This window comes from Podarcis liolepis, assembly GCF_965112155.1.
Source record: "Podarcis liolepis genome assembly, chromosome: 5".
Taxonomy (NCBI): Eukaryota; Metazoa; Chordata; class Lepidosauria; order Squamata; family Lacertidae; genus Podarcis; species Podarcis liolepis.
In genome coordinates this window covers 77,540,320-77,554,996 of record NC_139556.1, presented here as the reverse complement: position 1 = coordinate 77,554,996, position 14,677 = coordinate 77,540,320, and the positions used below count along the sequence as shown (strand labels likewise).

The 14,677-nt window shown below is 40.2% G+C and overlaps 1 long non-coding RNA gene across 2 annotated transcripts in view; it reads left to right on the top strand.

Annotated features, from left to right (window-relative positions):
- The window catches only part of LOC310707485, a 225,672-nt gene that overhangs the window by 190,447 nt on the left and 20,548 nt on the right, over positions 1-14,677 (top strand). For both annotated transcript variants that reach the window (XR_014526499.1, XR_014526500.1), the window contains one exon: positions 3,906-4,037. This is a non-coding gene — a long non-coding RNA (uncharacterized lncRNA). The remainder of the gene's footprint in view (positions 1-3,905; positions 4,038-14,677) is intronic.

The window sequence follows — 14,677 nt, the reverse complement described above, 5'->3', positions numbered from 1 at the left end:
CAGTTCTAACATTGATTTCATAATTCTTGCTACCTTGAAGAAGGCTCCAAAAGTGAATCATAGAAACATAAGAAGCTGAGTCAGACCATTCTAGCCCAGTATTGGCTATGCTTATTGGAAGAAGTTCTCTAGGGTTTAGACAGAGGATGTTCCAAGGAGATGTGCTGGTGATTGAAGCTGGGACCTCCTGCATGCAGAGCAAGTGCTGTTCCATGGAGTTAGTTTAAAATTAGGTTTTGGTGGAGCTTCATTGATGCTAGTATTGACCACAGGTGAAGAGACCACACATGGATTTATCTTATCAGTTTCGTAGCACATAATGCTGACAATGACAAGAAGTACAGTTGAGAAGAACTTTAGTGAATCCAGTAGGAGAAGGGGATGAATTTTCCCATTTCCCCTGCTTTCCCTTCTTTTCTAATGATAAGATTAAAAAAAAATTAATATTTTGACACACAGTAGGCGCTTCAATTAAACACTGGCAGAATCAATTGCTATTCTTTTCTTCGGTAATGAAAATGGGATTTTTATTTGAAATTCTTGGTACAAATGCGAGAGGCAGCATCTTCAGCTCCTTCATTAACTGTTTTATTTGAGAAAACAATTAATAAAATCAAAGTCAATCTTTTCCCCTCACTATTCCACCGAGGTTAAAATAGATTAGTATTCATATAGTTTTCGTTGTATATTGGAAAGCTGAACAACACATTTTATTTCTAACAGCAGGGGAAAAATGAAGAAAACCAAACTTAATTACACTGGTGATGTTAGGCCTTGGAATGGTTAAGGAAGCACAAGAACTCCTGTTGCAAATTTCTGGGTTCAGGACATTTATAAGTTGTTAGTGAAAATCTCAGAGGGCTGAAACTTACTGTAAAACAGCATGGAACCCAAATTGTTTTATTTTCTGAACTTGAAAACTTGAAAAGAAGGCAGTACAAGCAACAAATAGATTAATACTTTTTTTTTTTAACCATGCGTTCATTAGATCAGATTCATTTTTTATTCATGTTATTACATTAGTATAATAATACAGTTTTAATTTTATGGAGCTGTAGGCATTTAGGTAATATCAGCTCTAGTACTGTGTGTGGGGCTTGATGATTTAGCTTAAATCATTCTAACTGTATGGAAGCTATTGGGATTCTGCTGAGTCGTATCAGCTAAAAATCTGACCTCCACACTATTTTAGAATATCTTTCCTATGAAGCATCCTCTTTCCTTCCTTTTCTCATTAAACATTTATTTAGAAGCAGCAGTGTGCTAGGCACTGTATTGGGCACAGAATTAGCATGGCTCGACCCAGAAGGCTAAGGAATGAAATCAGATAATTTTATGTAATGAATGAGATTTCCAAGAAAGAAGGTGCAGGACACAAGCAACATGGACAGGGCAAAAGTGAAGAGAGGAAGGGAAAGATTTGGTGCAAGAATATAAACACTTTGAGTACTGTTCAGTAGGAAGAGAAATTGTTTGGACAGATGGATAGAGGAGGCATTCCAGATACAGGACATAGTGTGAAATAAGGCACAAAGTTTTAAGTGTGGGATGAAGAGGCAGAAGGTTGGGAATTACATCAACCAGCCGTTTGTCCTAATGGACTTTATCTAGAGTTGTCCTTAAAATGTTAATTTTGGGAGTTTTTACTCCCAAGCAACTGTTTTGCTGCTTAATTTGATTCCCCCCCCCTAACAGGTTGCTGTTCTAAGCTAACTGACCCCTCACTAACTTATTTAAATAAAACCAATATATATTCAAGCATTCATGTGGGCATAAACAATACTAAAAGTTTTAAATATGTTGGGGGGGGGGGAATGAAAGCTAAACCAAGCAAAAACCGTGAAGGAGTGCCAGGGAGAGATAATTCGCATTGACTTCATAGGAACAAGTGTCTCCTAGCTTCAAATTTGCATGTGCTTTGTAGCAATCCACTTCTGTACACATGTGAATATCCATCCCTGCACTGCATCAAGCTGTGATATGATGGGATGAGCTGACACAACTCATTCTGTTTCTTTATTTTTGCTCCATGAGGTTGCTGTGCCCTGCATTCCACTTTCCCTGCATTATTTAGGGTAGCAAACCAGTTCTTAGAACCACTGAAACATAACTATTTGAGGATATGAATATGCAGGATGTTTGAAGACTAGGCTGAGTTGTATCCAATGATGCTGCTCAGCTGATGATGAGGCTTCCATCAGTGGAAGGAGAGAAGGTTTGGATTATTGCTTTTATTTTTATTTTCTATATTGTGATTTTTTTTTGGTGTAAACCGCCCTGAGACCTCCGGGTATAGGGCGTTATATAAATTCAATAAATGAAATGAAATGAATGATACACCTTTAGGCGCCAGGCGAAAATGTTCCTTTTTAACTAGGCTGACCTGATCAAAATCATATACCCTTTAAAATGTGGCTCTTTGGGGGGGGGCGTGTCATTGGATTATTGTTTTTATTTTGATTTTATATATTGTGATTTATTTATTTTTCTAAACTGCCCTGAGACCTCTGGGTATAGGGAGGTATATAAATTCAATGAAAATGAAATGAAATGAGGAGGAGGCAGATTTAAACAATTTCTCATCCTCTTGCATTCTGCTAAATCTGCTCTGCTCTAGATCAGGTTAGGCAGGGGTGGAGGGACTTACGGAATCCCCATATTTGAGGCATCCTTTGCCTGAATGTATCTTAAAGCACTGGTAGTCAACACAAGGCTCTCTAGATGCTTCAACTCCCATCATCTCTGATCACTGGCCATGCTGGCTGGGACCGATGGAAATTGGAATCAAGCAGCGTATTGGCGAGTATGTCACTGGCTCCCATGCCTTTAAACAATGCTTCACGAACATGAAATTTATTACGGTCAGAGACCAGCTTGTGAAACACAAATGGAACTACAATCCCAATAGCAAAACAAGCATTTAAAACAATATACAACAATGGATTTTAAGTTTAAAAATGCGATAGGCATATAAACACATAAAAACTTTCAGATAGACTACCTTAGAGAAATGACACAGAGTCGCCCATGGATCTGAGTTTGGGAATTTTCTTAACAAACTAGATTGAATTGGGGGATGGTCTGCACCTACAGATCTGTGTGCAGAATCTGGCGACAATCTGGGTCGTCTTGTAAACAATGCTTCACTTACATGTTGTGGTGATCTTTTAAAAGTCTTTTGAAGGCATCCTCTCAATTAGTAGCCAAGTCCATATAGCATGGAAATGACAGGGGCTGGAACTCAGGCATTTTTGCACATGAAGCAAAAAAAGCCAAAATGCGTCTGCTAACAATTTGAACTCATCTGAGCTGAGGCAACGGAGGGCAGTAAATTGCTACCTGTGATGGCCACTTAGCAGATAAGCCTAGCATTGTTTAAAAAGCTTTATAGGACTAGCTCTCCCTTCCAACTCTGATTCTGTGATTCAGATACAACTGGCAATTATATTAGGTTCTCATGGTCAAACTTTAATTGGCAGTGATGTTGCTGCAAATGTTCTGTTTAGTCTGATTTTTTGTTTGTGTACATTGTCTATATTTATATATAAACTGTTCCGATTCCTAGAGTTGGGAAGGGATGGAAGCCAAAGCAAACAGACCATTATGCAAGAGCTGCTTTCTTAAAATCTAATTACCGGACTTCAGTTCCTAGAGTAACATAGCGTACAGTCATTTACCAAGTCAGAACTTACCACAGTGTACTTGTGGTGCCTGCAGCAACCCTGCCATGTGGCGAGAAGAGTTTTGCAAATCGTTCACACCCTGTCCCAAAGTCTGGGGAATCAGAAGCCTGGTGAAATTCTCCTTACTATTTGGCAGGGCAACCCAGGCTCAACTGATTGTATACACACTTGGTTGTAAAAGTTGCCATTTTTAAAATTTCTGTTTCTTTTCACCCTATTCAGAGCCCCATATTTGCTTTGCTGTGCTCATGCAGAGCTCCTGGTTATGCCCAGATTTCACATTGGAAAGCCTGTTCCCCTAACAAACTGTTAGATGGGCATGATGACATCTTTCATCTATAAAGGGGAAACAAGGTAATATTTTTCTAGCATATTTCATTTTCTGATGTAAAAGCCAGTACTCGGAAACACATCATTGAAAGCAATCTATTAACAATTTTCATTTGCCTTTCCCCCCTTTTTTTGAAAGCATTATACGTCTTGTTTTTGTTTTTGACTATTTCTGGTCGTTTTCATGATGAGAACTATGCTGGAACACACTTCTATATTTGATGCTGATGCCCTTGAACGGATTCATTTAAACTGATAGGAATCCATAAGCATAAAAACCAATATTATTTCATGTGTAATATTGTCATTGTGGCAGGCACAGTGCATCATTTCTGCTGGAATTGTTTCTCCTAATGCATAAGTTACCAGAGTGCATTATAGATGAATGTTTGCTTCTTTGCAACTTTAACCCTCTGTTCATTCAAGTCTTCATTTAAAGCTAAACAAACAGGCTGGTAGATTCTATCGGTGTTACGGATCTTCCTTGAAGACTTTGTTTCATACATTTGATGCTTGTTGCTAAAATGCTTGTAAGCAGTATTCTCATTAATTAGCAGCCTTACAGGAATAACAATTAACATCTTCTCAAGCAACTGTAAATTAACATAGTTCACACATGATTAATGTAGTTTTTTGGGGGGAAAGGTATAGTCAGGGCTGTGTGTACAATATAAGGAACAAAAAGAGACAAACTTTTCTATCCCCACCATTCAAATGATTTGATGTGTTTTCACGTTGAATGTGTTACAAGCACAATAACGAAAAAGGGTCACAAGGCCAGAAATAAATTCTGCCTTTAAAACTCCTAGCACTATGTAATCACTTCTGATTTCTAATGAAAACAAGTATCATCAGGCAGGTATTGAATTAAATAGATAGCGACAGTCTTTTCACACTGGATAACACCAAAGCTGTCCATTTTTTAAAAAAATTATTTCAGAAAAGGAGCTCTATCTGAATGTTGAAGATCAAGCTTTTCCTAAATTATAATAATATTTTTTTCCAGCTGCACGATCTGCTGGTTTTTATAGCATATAATTATGAACTTTGTATTTCACAGGTGTCCTACTGTCAGGGTGGGGGTGGGGGAGGTGGAAATCTCCATCTTTTGAAATTATGGGATGCTGCCTCGCAATGGCAGAATCTAATCTGCTCCCAATTTGTGTCAGCATTTTGCATGGGGGGGGAAAGACTCAAATCCTCTATAAAACTAGGAATCAGTGGAAGGTATCCCCCCCTCCCTTCTTTTTTTTCTGGGCTTCATAAGCCCAATGCAATTAGGCAGCAAGTGACTGTATGCCATATGCATTTATTGCTCTTCTTAGCATGTGTTACTTTGATGTGTTAGGCTGGAAAGCAAACTCTTTTTCTTGGGCAGCCTTCCTCCTGGGTCTTTATACTGCTTAGCAGTTGAGTGTAGACTTTGAAACACAGCCTAATTTAGAGGCAGATGCTGCAGCTGCTGCTGTCATTTCAGCCGTCTCCCCCCTTCCCCGATTTTGCTTTGATGTCAGCTTAGAGCCCTTGTTGTTGCATTCGGTACACTGGCTTCTCCTTCCTCAATTCACAAAACAGAACCTGCATAATTTTAACCATTTGTGTGTGCGCACGTGTGCTTTTGCTCCTAAATCTTTTCCTAGCAGCCCCGCTCGCTGAGGACGCCTCGCATAGCAGTCCCATGTGTTGTGCCAGCCTCTTTCATAATCACACGGGAGAAGAAAGCTGTACGGGAAAGGAAAACAAACAAAAAGTCCCTTTGAATTTGACCCTTTGATGTTCAGCGAATGACTATGGACATCAGGAAAAGAAGGCATGTGTTGGCCGATACCAAAGCCATTCAGTTGTTTCCAAAACCTGCATAAGATCTGAGCATGATCAACAGAGCCAGTTCAGATGTGATAAACCAATTGTCGGAGAAACATGCAGAGCTGGTACTGGGCTTGCAATTTGGTCAGGCTACAGGCCCAGAGATGTCACCATAGGAGAGGCCCTGCTTGTGGTGTCTTTGGTGAACGTGCCCTGGAGTTCAGGGCCGGCCCACCCATGAAGCAAGGTGAGGCAACTGCCTCAGGTGGCAGGATCCACAGGAGCAGCAGATCCACCCTCCAAGGAATCCATCACCTTCCACTGCAGCTGTGGTGGCTTCCTTGGGGGCTGGATCGATCTCCTCCTTGGCAGTCCTACCCCAATGCCACCTCTACAGTGGCCCCTTGGTAAATAGGAGGCGCTGCTGGTTTCCACTACCACCCTTGTTTTGATGAAGATCTTTATCCCACCCGCCCTGGTTCCTGATATAGATCTTTACGCACCACTTCTTCCCCACTTGAGCTTGGGGAGGCTACACCATTTTGTGGTTCGCCTCAGGTGCCAAAATGGCTTGAGCCAGCCTTGCATGGAGTGTCACCACACAAGAAGGGGCCTTTTCAGTGGTGGCACCCTAGCTATGGAACTCCCTTTTTACTGAGGTCAGATTATTCCCCCACATTATATGCATCCAGATGGCAACTCAAAACCTATTTGTTGTAACAGACCTTTGGAGCGTATTCGGAATGACATAATTTGTATTTGTATTTATGCTTATATTCGTGTTTGTAGAATTAAATGGTGATTCGTTTACCATACTTTGTACTATGCTTTTACTCTGCTTTTAATGCTGTAACTTTATTGCTAGCTGCCCTGAGTTCTTGCGAGAGGAAGGACAGAATATAATAAATAAAATGTCAAAAAAACTTGATTATTATTAATAAAGTATACATTTAATGATATCATCATCATTATTTGATGATGAACTGGTGTCTCAGATAGAAAGCCCATATATGTACAACGGAGGCCCTGCTTAAATACCTACCTGTGAAGGCCACCATGCTGGCAGGCACTTGGAAAAGGGCCTTATAAGTAGTGGCTCCACACCTGTGGTATCCAGTCCCATTTGAGATTAGGGAAGCCTTATCCTTTGACAGTTTCAAATGCGGCAATGAAGAACTCACCTCTTTTCTGTTTCCTTTAGTGGCTGATGTAAATCAAACTGCAGATATAATTATTATGGTTTGGTTAATATATATAATATATTTGCTGGGTATTTTCTGTTTTGTGCTGGCTCTTTTTATGAAGCAGATATCCAAAGTGCTTTTAAGTTCTGTTTTATTGGTTGTATTTTCATGTGTATTTTGTAAGCTGCTTTGTGAAGAATTTTTCCAGAGACTGGAGTTGTACATCTGTTAAACAGACTTCCTTAGCTTTTCACATGATGACTCAGAAAGCAATGAAAGATCTCATCTGTACATTGGCTATGGCTGGATCTAGACACGTCAAAGAAGTGATTCAGTTAAATGCATTGTAAACTCATACAGGGAAATCCAGTAGGGATAGACGGGACTTCACAGCGCCATTAGGTGTCATAGTGTTATATCGCATATACAACGCATATAAAACACTTTTTGTTTCCCATCCTTTATCAACCAACCCCAGACCCACCCATACCTTATTGTCTATGTTAAGTGCTACCAAACACAGGTGATAACTAATAATCAAGTCTGCACTGTGTTGGATATGGTGCTGAAGAAATGATTTTGCATGTAGCTATCATGGCACAGAGTGCCTATCGCCAGCTTTGGCCGATGCATCAACTATACGCCTTCCTGATCAGAGATAATATGGTTGCTATGATACATGCTTTGGTAACCTCATATTTAGGCTATTGCAATGCACTTTGCGTGGGGCTGCCCTTACAGCTGGTCCAGAATGCTGGAGCCTGGGTTGTGTGGTGTGCCCCTTATTGTCTCACACTAGTGATAAGGGATCTGCACTGGCTGTCTTTCAACCACCAAAGCAGATTTAAGGTCCTGCTACCTGCATATAAAGCCCTAAACAACTCTGGGCCAGGTTACCTGAAATACCACCTTCTCCTCCACAGCCCAGTAAGGCTGTTAAGATCAACACATGGAACCTGGTTAACTCCGCCATGGTAACATGGAGGCGGGCATTTTCTCAGGTGAAACCAGTGTTACAGAATGCCCCACCCCGAAATACAAGAAGCCGCATCAGTACTGGCATTCTTCCAGCTCTTAAAGACACACCTGTTTAGTCAAGCATTCCCTTGATTCCCTAATGTGAACCTCTTCATTATATTGTTTTAATGGGCTTGTTTATTGTACCTTTCAGTTCCGGATGTTTATTTTGATGATGAAATTGTTTTATTGTGTTTTTTAATTATGTGCGGCTACATTTTTTTAAAAATAATCAATTTTATGCTTGTAAACCACTTAGAAGCCACTTGGGAAAAAATGAATTAATAATAACAATAACAATAACAACAATTCACCACCAACATTGCAACTTTGCAGGGCCTTCCAACCGCTTTCCCATGTGGTTTGTGGCCTTGGTGGGAGATGTAAATAATCCACCGCAGTATATCGCAAGATGTTTGCTAGGCATTTTGAGGATAAAATTGCTTGCAGCTGCCATGGCTTGGGGAAAAAATTGTTGACACGGATCAGTCAGTTGCGGCATCTTCTGATCCTATTTTGTGAATGATTTTTAAACGTTAAACCCTTAAGGTCTGTGAGACAAAATCCTGGGCCAGGTCCAGCCAACCACCTGTTTGCTTGCTTCTTGCCTCTCTTCGCTTATCACATTTTGCATGGAGGAAGCAGCTACCTGGGTCCAGGAGGAGGTAAATATGGTACTGAGAGAGCTTGTGGTCTTAACTCCCTTAAAGGAGGCCATGATAGAAACTGCACCTGAAGAAACCTGACTTTGACTCAATGATATGAACAATTATTGGCCAGTGGCCAATTGTAGAGGTCCTTGAGTAAGTGGTTATCAGCCAGCTCTAGATACTCTTGGATGAGACAAATTTTCTTGATCTATTTCATGTGGGTTTCAGGCTTGTTTTTTGGGGTAGAAATTGCCTTCCCATCACTCTGTGGAATTATAATTAATTAATTAATTAATTAATTAATTGATATGCAAATTACTTGCCAAAGTGACTTCTAAGCGGAATGGATGTGGAAAAATTGCCTGAGTTGGAGACTGGAGGCTGGGCTTGGGGTTGCCATAGACCAATGTTACAATGCTCTAATACAGGGGTCAACAACCTTTTTCAGCTGTGGGCCAGTCCACCATGTGGTGGGCCGGACTATATTTTGAAAAATAATAATGAACGAATTCCTGTGCCCCACAAATAACCCAGAGATGCATTTTAAATAAAAGCACACATTTTACTCATGTAAAAACACCAGGCAGGCCCCACAAATAACCCAGAGATGCATTTTAAATAAAAGCACGCATTCTACTCATGTAAAAACATGCTGATTCCCAGACCGTCCAGGGGCTGGATTTAGAAGGCGATTGGGCTGCATTCGGCCCCCGGGCCTTAGGTTGCCTACCCCTGCTCTAATATGATGATGGTCATGAAATGTCATCAGTGGTGTTTTAAGTAATAGTATCAAGAAAACAAGTCCTGCCCTGAGGTGCTTATTGTCTTCGATCTGACACTCTAACAATCTGAGCAGGCAACTGGGAGGAATGGAAGAATGAATGTGAGGGTCACAGTGGGATCAACCCAAAAATTTTCATTGCAATTTCCCATAACCATTCATAAAAGTGGGAGGGTATTTCAGGGAAGTGGGAGGAAACTTACCGCTTCTAGCCACTGGTGGCCACCACCACCATTGAAGCTTCTGTCAGAGCAACACTATGCCATGTCATTTGTGGGGAGTGGAATGATGGATAACAGTGGATAGTCTTTCGGAAGAGCAGGTCTTTGGAGCGATGGCTCACTTGCTGCAGAACTTCTTGTTCAGGGTGTTATCTGAGGTCTGTGGAATTTAGCAGTCATGAGCTGGATCAGGATTATACCCTGGAACTTCACAGTTTATTTATTCCATGTTTTTAGTTGTCGCATTCAATTCTGTAGTAGTTGGGGGAAAGAATTAGGCATGGTGGTATCTTCAGCAGAACTTGATTAAATGTAATTCAGAAAAAAAGAGTGGGTTAGCTGAATGTTAATCACGGTGCTTAAAAAAAAGAGAGAAAAAAAATCACCAAGGAAAATATGATTATTGTTCTCCTGGATGTTTATAGCACCATTTCTGTGCCTCACCCACAGATTTGTTGCCTGACTTTTATTAGAAAAGGTCAAATTTTGAGTAATTGTTTGATGGTATAATTAAGCCTAATTAACAAGTAATTCCAGGAAGACTGAACTATTATAGCAGTGATTTTGTAGTGATAGACTAACAGAGAAAGTTAGTTCATTTTTAACTCCTTAATAGCTTTCCCTCTACTTATTAAAGAAGAAGAGAAGGGACTACACACTCCGTTTGCCCCTGTCTGTAATAGCTTGAGTGTCACCTCACTTGGAGAGTCATACAGATGGATCACGCAGTTCTTATTTTTATCTGTAAGTTGCCTTGAGTTCCATCAGGCAAAAAAGGTGGGGTGAAAATAAATATATTAACTTGGTCATCACCATTATCTCTTGGAGATATTGAAGTGTCTGGAAGAAAAGGCTTAGTTTCATCGGTACTTAAGAGGGGGCACCACTAAAATGGAGAAAGTGTAATCACTTTAGATATTAAGGACTTCCACCATGACCTCTAAAGTGTGTGATGCGGGAAATCCATATGGGAAGGGAACAAAAGGCTCATTCTACATTGTATTATTGGAAATAAATTTACATCATGCATGGAAGAAACCAACCAACCAACCAGCCAGAATGGCTGGGAAGAAATGGTTGGCAGAAAATCTTTAGTAAACAACTGCAACCCACACAGAGCCAGTGCATATTAAATGTGTGTATGGAATGTTTGCCTGCTATTGCATTCAAGGCATAGTGTAACTCTATTAAAAAATAAGTAATAATACACCCATAAAACCATATAACACACCCACCCACCCCGGGAAATAGGCAATTCATAATTGTGTTTCACGTGGGTCTGTGTGGACACCCTTTCTTTCTATATAAACAACCTGCTGCTGTTTTTGAGATCTGGAGGGGAAACACTCTGTGCAGCACATGTCGTTGGGGTCTTTTGGGTTCTTTGGAATATGCACACATGGCCAGCACATGCCTTCATCCTGGCCCTCTAACAGCAGTGCTGATGTCTCATTCTTTTCATTTTATTTCCCCCTGTTGACGTTACTAGTCCCTACTCCCCTATCACCGCCACCACCCCAATCAAATTTGTTTGAATTGATGGTCAATTAAGAACTTTTCTAAAAGTATTGCAATAACTTGACTGGACTTTAGTAGAAAAATGCAAGCTAAATCAACAGCACATCCCACCAGTACAGACCTGCCGTTTGCAGGAATCTGAATCAAAGACATGGAACACCGACCTTTATTGGTTGGAGGTGTTGCTTGCATAAGTATTACATTTCTAATGCACACACTTCCCCAACACTCCCATTTTTCAACACATTATTTGATTGGAGAGTGCATTGCAAAATTCAGAGGCATGCAAGTTTTGAACAACAACTTTGTTTCAGTTTGTGTATTGCTTCAGAAAGTGTAAACTGGGTAGATTCACATTAAAATGTGGACCAAACTGATCTTCTCGCCCATGCCTACATGTGATGGGGAGGGGGAAGAATGGGGCTCTTCTTAATCCTTTCTCCTCAATATGATTTTATCTCCACTGGTCAGGTACAGAAGCTCCTTCCGAAAGATGAGTCTTAGTCCATAAGGGTCTTTAAAGAAGTTTGAATTGTGCTTGGAAGAAAACCAGCAGCTAGTAGTGTAGACTGGCATGATGTGTTGCTCTCACGTGGTTCCAGTTAGAAGTACAGTGATTGCCTTGTATGTTAGATTACCTGAAATTTCTAAGAAGTTTTCAAAGGCATCATCACATATAACACGTGGAATTAACCTCATCTGCAGACTATCAGAACATGAATAACCAAGGCTTTGCCATTGTTGTCTACCCTTGCTGGCAGAGTAAAAGGAAGGACGGGCATCATTCATCATACATCATTTTCAGTTTTGCTTTTGTTTTAAATGTATAAGCTTGTTCTCTCTCTCTCTCATCTATCATCTATCATCTATCTATCATCTATCTATCTATCTATCTATCTATCTATCTATCTATCTATCTATCATCTATCTATCTATCATCTATCTATCTACCTATCTACCTATCATCTATCTATCATCTATCTATCTATCATCTATCTATCTATCTATCTATCTATCTATCTATCTATCTATCTATCATCTATCTATCTATCATCTATCTATCTATCTATCTATCTATCTATCTATCTATCTATCATCTATCTCTATCTATCTATCTATCTATCTATCTATCTATCATCTATCATCTATCTATCTATCTATCTATCATCTATCTATCTATCATCTATCTATCATCTATCTATCTATCTATCTATCTATCTATCTATCTATCTATCTATCATCTATCATCTCTCTATCATCTATCTATCCTTCTATCTCCCCCTATTTGGAACAATGGGAGGGAAAGTACAGTCAGGCGTACCTTGGTTTTTGAACAGCTTAGTTCTTGAATGTTTTGGCTTCCGAATGCCACAAATGCGGAAGTGACTGTTCTGGTTTGTGAACTGTTTTTGGAAGCCAACTGTCTGACGGGGCTTCTGTGGCTTCTGATTGGCTGCAGGAGCTTCCTGCAGCCAACCAGAAGCTGTGCTTCGGTTTCCGAATGTTTTGGAAGTCGAACGGATTTCCGGAACGGATTCCATTTGACTTCCAAGGTATGACTGTAATGACATTGACATTTGCCAATTCATTTGATGAAATCCAGCCTCCAGTTTGGGGGCAGGTCTGGGGACAATTCAGATCTACATCTTCTCTTCGTAGTCTCCCCTTTTGGCCCTAATGATGCCATAGTTTCAACATCAGTAGGGCCAGGGCCAAGGAACATTCTAGGGAAAGGGCATTAGATTTCCCTCTCCGAGGCTGGAGTTCTTTCCAGTAAAACTGCAGGTCCCAATACTAAAAAGCAATGGCTGATTGAATATGGAACAATAATTTCTAATTAGTGGTATTTGTGATAATCCGGACCAACATCCCACTTCAGAGTTTCCATCTCATTTACAACGAAGAAAGCTGTTTTCATTGATAAAATGTTTCCTGCTGCAATCATATACCTCTTAGCTGATGTTCTGTAAAACACATTTTGTATTTTTATGGCTAATGCTGAGTTACTGTTTTTTTTTGGGGGGGGGAAGGGGGATAAAAATATTTTTCACAAGATGACATATTCTGGGTGATTTGCAGAAATGGAACAGTTCAGTAATTTTGATAAGGCATCTAAACATATAATCCCATCTAAAGAGCATGTCCCTGATTATTCACAGGCTTATATAATATGTCGGCAGTTTAACTTTGGATCATACCATCACTCTAACCCAAGTGGATTTAGAGTTAATGGGTTTGCAGTAAAGCATACTGCTGTAATCTGACGATGCAGCAGCTGCATAATGCAGCAACGTAATTTATTAATGTAATATGTTCACCCCCGTACTAATGAAAGGGCTGTTGGTGGTTCCTTTCATTCTTCACAGGAACACCTCATTAATAACAGGGAAGCCAGCATTTCAGTGCCTTTAACTTCTAGCGGTTTTCAGTCCCAGGTTCTGGGAATTTGCAGAATAGGACTTTAAAAAACAACAGGGTAACACCGGTTTGTGCTTACAGGTTACTGAATTTAGCTACAGTATTTGAGTTGTAGTTTTCAGTACCTAGGCACACGACAAATGGAATTTTGATTTATGTTCCTCCTTACATGCTCCCACAATCCTGATCTCCAGATTACACAATTGCAGGAGAGATTGGATTATTATTTTTAAAATAATAATCATAATCTAGAGAGTGGCAGTGAGCAAGATGCACCCCTTCTACATGGAAGAATACACATGTGAGCATATCTATCATCTATCAATCATCTGTCTTTATATCTATCTTATCTATCTCTATCCCTCATCAATTTGTTCACTTAATATTTAAGGCTGCAATCCTAGGCGTACCTACCTGGGAGTAAGCCCACACACCCTTAAATTAATTTGTATGGGATTTCACACTGCACAGTCTCAATAGAGCATCAGCCCTACTTAGCTTATTGGGACTTACATCTGACTAAATAGTTTTTCTTTAGAACAGGGACGACAAATCTCTTCTGTCCAGGGGCAGTAGGCACCATAAATGCAGCACTGCATTCAGAGTGGAGAATGGGTTTAACACTCCTCTCATTGCAGTCCCAATAAAAATCACTCACCAAGGCTAACGTCAAGAGAAAAGCTTCTATTTTGAGACGGAGAGAAGTTTCCATTTTTTTAGCTTCTGGAGACAAGTTTCCATTTGGTGATGATTTAGTACAGGCATAGGCAAACTCAGCCCTCCAGATGTTTTGGGACTACAACTCCCATCATTCCTAGCTAACAGGACCAGTGGTCAGGGATGATGGGAGTTGTAGTCCCAAAAGATCTGGAAGGCCGAGTTTGCCTATGCCTGATTTAGTACAGTAGATCTCTATCTTGCCAAGAGCATATGCTGAAATTAAAAAATGAAAATGAAAAAGGAACCAGTTGCACTAGAGCCAGAGTTAGATCATCTGATCTTTCTCACAGAGCAGCTGGTGCCAGGTGGTCCTTAGTCAACAAAGGGAAAGTTCAACTAGAACAGAAGC